We start from the raw sequence: 6,188 nt of genomic DNA, 5'->3' as shown, positions 1-6,188 counted from the left end.
TAACCATCTTGAGGAAAAAGATGGTTCCATTTTTGTCCTTACATCATCTCTAGGATCTAGCCCATCTCCTGGCATACAGCAGGTGCTTAATGAATGTCTCTTAAGTGAATAGATATTTTTAATGAACATTTATTATCTTTCCTTACCAATTCACACACACAGACATTAAACAATTCAAAATAAATAAACAAAACCCTCATAACAAATATGTATAGTCTACAAAACAAAGCAAATTCTCGTGTTGACCACGTTAAAAAATGCTTGTCTTACTCTGTATTTTAAGTCCATCATGGCTCTGGCAGGGAGTGGATGGTGTACTTCACAGTCAGTGCTCAGGAGTTTTGGTTTAACACTGTATTAATTGGTCACTAATTCTAAAAGCCTTTCAAAGTGGATTTTCTTTGTAATATTGTTTTCTTTACATAAATTACTGTCCTGATTCTGTTCACTTCCTCTTCATCTCTTCATAGTGGCCTTCCTACTTTCCTCTGAATTAATACACTTTGTCGCTGTTTATAGCATAATACCATTCCATTGTCATATTCTTAATATATCATATTGTTAATACATTCATAATATAACGTGGGCAGTTAGGCAGCACATAGATAGAGCACCAGCCCTGAAGTCAGGAGGACCTCAAATCCAGCCTCAGACATTGACTTGCGATGACTTTGGGCAAGTGATTTAACTCTATTTGCTTCAGTTTCCTCATCTGTAAAATAAGCTGGAGAAGGAAATAGAAAACTGCTTCAGTATCTTTGACAAGAAGCCCCCATATGTGCTTATGGAGAATTGGACATGGCTGAAACAACTCAACGAAAACAAAAAATATATAATATATGATATGATATCATATTCACATAACAAAATCTATCCAGACATTCCTCAATAGATGAGCATTTCCTCAGTTTCTAGTCTGGGCTACTACAAAAAGAGTTACTACAAACATTTTTTACAAATGAGCTTTGTTCTTCTTGCTTTGAGGTTGTAGGTTTAGTAGCAGTATTGATAGGACAAAAGGTATGAATACTTTAGTGGTTCCGGAGGGATAGTTCAAAATTGTTTCAAGGAGAGCTGAACCAGTTCGCAGTTGTACTAACATTTATCATTTTCCTCTCATCAGCTTTGCTAATCTGAAGGATGTGATGTGAAACTTAAGAGCTACTTCATTATGAATTCCTTTAATTATTAGGGATTGGAGCATTTTTATATGGTTGTTGATATTTTGGGTTTCTTCCATCCTCTTCATATCTTTTGATATTTATCCAAATTTTTGCATCAAAATTATTTATCAAATTATTGTTGTTGTTCAGTCATTTCAGTCATGTCTAACTTTTCATGACATCATCTGGTTTTGATTTTTTTTTGGCAAAGATACTAGAATGGTTTGCCATTTCTTTCTCCAGCTCATTTTACAGATGAGGAACTGAGGCAAACAGGGTTAAGTGACTTGCCCCAGGATCACACAGCTGGTAAGTATCTGAGGTCAGATTTGAACTCAGGAAAATGAGTCTTTATGATTCCATATGGCCCAGCATGCCCTTTATGACATCCAAGGGCCAGCTGGAGCTGCCACAGACTGAGGAAGCATTACTGTAATGCTGATACTTTTTTATGAACTTGTTTGTGCTTTGTTGAGCCTTCACTTCCCAGGAACAGAGATTGCGAAGGATTTAAGGTGGACTGGACTCCGTGAGCTTCAGCATGGAACAGGAAGTTCAGGGAGAGCTGGACAAGGACCTGTCCACATTTGAACCCAGGTGACAGTTTGGTGAATCCAAGTAGGACCTGGGACCATGGAAGAGGATCCAGGGAATCTGAGAGACCACCCGAGTCAAGCTGAAAGAAGACTTTACTTGAATACTGTGTACTGACTGAGAAATTGTAATTTACTAGTGACCTAGGGGTGGAGGGCTTGTGTATTTTCTGATGATTGAATAGTGAATAAGTGACTGAATAAGTGACTGATTGAGTTAACTTAGTGTGCCCCATGAGTGGAGAACTTTGACTCTTGTACTTTGTGTCCCTTAAGGAGGCAAACCTCAAGGAAGATTGAATGATTGAGTTACTAAATGATTGTTCTTTGTTCAAAACTTTGTGACCACTGTGGTGAAAACTATATGGCCATTTTAGTGATGAGCTGTTGTGTATGCTATATCTTGATTTTCGGTAATAAGTTGTAACATTGTGAATACTGTACCTTGCTTTACTGTGAATGTTTTGTTCTGATTTGTTATGGAATAGCGGTCACTGTACTGTGTAATCAGAACCTTAAAAGCTGTTCACAGCACCAGTTCTATGGAAAGCTGCTAGTGCTTGGCTTTACATTCTGCTGAAAAAGATTTTTTCCAGTTACCTGTTTCCCTTATAAAATTTTTTTAAGCAATTGGGGTTAAGTAACTTGCTCAAGGTTACATGGCCAGTTATTTCTGGGTGTGGTGCTAAGTATCTGCCCCCAGATTTGATCCAGATCATCCCAACACTGGAGCCAGTGCTCTTACTCGCTGAGCAACCTGGCCGCCCCTTCCCTTATAATTTTAACAGCATTGGTTTTATTTGTGAAAAACCTTTTTAATTGTATAATCAAAATTGTCCATTTTATCTTCTAGGATCTTTTCACTCTCCTGTTTGGTCAAGAAATTTTCCTATATCCATGGATCTGAAAGGTGATTGCTTCCTTGCTCCTTCCTTTGTTTTGCTTATGATGTCACCCTTAATGTCTAATTTATGTATCTAATTGGAGTTTAGCTCAGTATACTCTGTGAGATGTTGGGCTAAGTCTAATTTCTTCCACACCATTTTCGAGTTTTTGTCAAACAATGAGTTTTCACTCTAGCCACTGGGGTCTCTGGGTTTATCAAACATTATGCTACTGTGTTCATTGACTGTGGATAATATCATCTTCAAACATTTCAGTGTTCCAAAGAACTTGTCATCAATAAGAAGTCATTCCTTTGTTTGTAATTCGCTCAGGACAACTTTCATTAAACTGCTGAATGCTTTAGGTATATTTTAATAGAACCTTAGTGCAATGTGGACCAAAAGAGGCATTTGGATCTCTTCTATCTGCCACCTAAATTGTATCCAGATCCACTGTGGAAACATCCAAAAAGAAGCAACCAATAATAGGGACCAAGCTCAGCACTAACCCCCAGATCATAGGTGCTAGCAGACACAATTATTAAGCACCCATGGGGCAACCCAAGACCCTACTCAGAATCTCCAACATAAACAACTTTTTGAGACTTCTCAGATTAGTACATTGGAGCCAACAGAGTAAAAGGGGGTAACCCCAGACCTGACCTTGAGAGAGAGAGAGAGAGAGAGAGAGAGAGAGAGAGAGAGAAACATATATATATATATAAATTGTTCCTAGTCTCAAACTTTATACCATGCACTGTGATTCAGGGATGAGGATTAGGAATCTATGATCCTATGGCCCTATGACCTGGTGCTAAAAGGAAGATCAAAGGCCATTTCATAACTCGAAAGCAAGGCTCACATCTTTTAGTTTTCTGTGTCCCCAGCACCTAACTCAATTTCCTTCACAAACAGGTGTCAAGGCCTCCCCCTAACACATAAAAACACGTGTCTATACATTCTATACGTCCACTGGGAAAAATGGAAAGTACTGTCTTCCCCAACTGCCACATGTTAGAGTGGGGTCTGTTAGGGACTTGTTTTCTCCTGGCAGCTTTTGTTTTTTTTTCTTCTAACGTTATTTTGTTCATATAAAAATGGGACAAGGAGGCTGGGGAAATGACACAAGAATTTGCTCCAGATCCCACACCCTTCTCAGAATGGTCCTGATCCTCATATATCCCTTTGATACAATCAGGTTCATATCTAGGGACTGTGAAACTACACCTGACAGAAACTGGATAATGACCCCAAGGCCTGAGCCCTTCTCCCAAATTGTCCATTCAGATATATTAGTTGGGGATATAATTGACTCCCCCTCAAAAAAATGGTCTAACAGATGATATTTTACCAGAGTTCTCTGGAATGAACATTTAATGAATCATCAAGAAATTTCACTGCTGTCACCCTTTGAGATGACCAGTCCAAGCAATTTTAATGACCTGAACTCATATCTATACATGTGTAGCAGGGAGAGAGGCTCTGTTGATTATCTCACCACACTTAAAAATAATTACCTTAGCTAGATAAGAACAAGTCTTGATTGAATCTATCAGAAGTGGGTGTGAACAAGGCCTGAACACCATGTTGAATCAAAAAATGTTTCATTTAGGTGAAACAAGTCTATTCTGATTAGTAGAGGGACCTGGTGGCAGGTAATTCAGAATCACGAAGCAATTTTAGAGTCTGGCAGTGAAAGGGAAGAAGTAGAGACATCATGGTGGGGGAGGGGTGTAGCTGGAGAAAGGGGAAAGAGAAAGTAGGTGGGGGTTGTGTCAGGTGTTGAGAGAGTAAATATGGTCATGAGTCCAACATCACCACACAGACTGGAGTGCATGTCACTAGTTTCACCCACCTCCTCAAGATTGGAGGGACATTCCAAGAAAACATCTGCCCAGTTTCCCTTCCCAGTGCCTGTCTTTTAACAGATGCTAAAATATAGTCTGCTGCATACCTAAACATCTGGGTTACCTGAATCTTGCCTTAATAACAAATAGGCCAGAGGAGTTTAGATAGAGGTAAAAATATAAATTAACTTTTGGAATTTCCCTTAACTGAGGGGCTCAGAGTAACTATGACTAGTAACAATTTCTAACTTTTCATTTAATATTAACTTCCCAAAGTTACCAAAAAGGGATACACACGGACCTGAGAAATCACTGTATTTCCCATACAATTAAAATTAGCTAATAATTAGGAGTGTTATACATGACTATAAAACATGTTTCTGCCCCCCACCCCCAAAAGAAGACTGTGCTTGCCTCCAGGTACCAGAATAACAGAGATCAGAAATCAGTTTGCCCAAGGAAAGCAAGACTTCATCCAGCATTTCTCCCAGATTGTAAAGATCCTGAAAGAAGATGGGATGGGGCATCCTGAGGTGGGAGATGCCACACCCAGGCCCAAGGAGGTTCTAGAGTATAATGCCCTTGGGGGAAAATACAATCGAGGCTTATCATTGCTCATGGTATTCCAGCAGCTGGTAGAACCCCCAAAGTAGGATGCTGATAGTCTACAGAGCACTAGTAGTGGGCTGATGTGTGGAACTGTTCTGGGCTTTCTTCCTAGTAACAGATGACATCATGGATGCTTCTCTTACCCGCCGGGGACAGCCATGCTGGTATAAGAAGCCTGGCATTGGCTTGGATGCTATCGATGATGCCATGTTATTGGAAGCCTATATCTACCGCCTCCTGAAGCATTACTGCCATGGGCATCTCAGTTACAAGAATCTAGGCAAACTCTTCCTACACAGCACTTACCTGACTGAGATTGGCCAAACCCTTGATCTTATCACAGCCCCTCAGAGCAAGCTTGATCTCACTAGATTTACTGAGCTGAAATAGAAAACCATTGTCAAATACAGGAGGACTCTGTACTCCTTCTACTTACCATTTACTGCTGCTATGTTCATGGCAGGCATAGATGGGAAAAAATAGCATGCCAATGCCAAGAACATCCTTCTGGTGATGGGATTATTTTTTCAAATTCAGGATGACTACTTTGACCTTTTTGGTGACTCCGGCGTGACTAGTAAAATTGGTACTGATATCCAGGACAACAAATGCAGCTGGCTGGTGGTAAAGTGCCTTCAGCTGGCATCATCATCTGAGCAAATAAAGATGTTGGAGGAGAGTCATGGACAGAAAGATCCAGAGAAGGTTGCCAAAGTGAAGGAACTGAATGAATGAGAAATTTGAATTGCCTGCTCATTTCACCAAGTTTGAATAAGAAAATTACAGTAGGTTGGTGGGGCTCATTGAGAAGAGTTGATCCCCCCTCCCCTCTATGTCTTCTTGGAAATGGCAAAGAAGACCTACAAATGTCAGAAGTGACTGAGGGGTTGCACATGAGGAGGAGGGCTGGGAGGATAGGGCACCACATGTGGAATTGGGAGGGGATGTACTCTCAATAAATTATGGCTCTTAAAAAATTTTTTAAAAACATGTTTTCATCAAATTGAGAACTTTGACCATTCATTCAATAATCAATTATTAAGTACTTACCAGGCATTGTAAATACAAAGATAAAAGCAGATTATCCCATTT

At 39.8% G+C, this 6,188-nt stretch overlaps 1 pseudogene; it reads left to right on the top strand.

The window, feature by feature from the left end:
• The first annotated feature begins 5,176 nt into the window (after positions 1 to 5,176).
• On the top strand, positions 5,177 to 5,975 carry LOC138171127 (farnesyl pyrophosphate synthase pseudogene; annotated as a pseudogene).
• Positions 5,976 to 6,188: the final 213 nt, after the last annotated feature.

Source organism: Petaurus breviceps, unplaced genomic scaffold, assembly GCF_028583685.1.
Source record: "Petaurus breviceps papuanus isolate PSGF00001 unplaced genomic scaffold, PetGlider_PUasm1.0 419, whole genome shotgun sequence".
NCBI lineage: Eukaryota > Metazoa > Chordata > Mammalia > Diprotodontia > Petauridae > Petaurus > Petaurus breviceps.
This window is presented reverse-complemented; position numbering and strand designations above follow the sequence as displayed.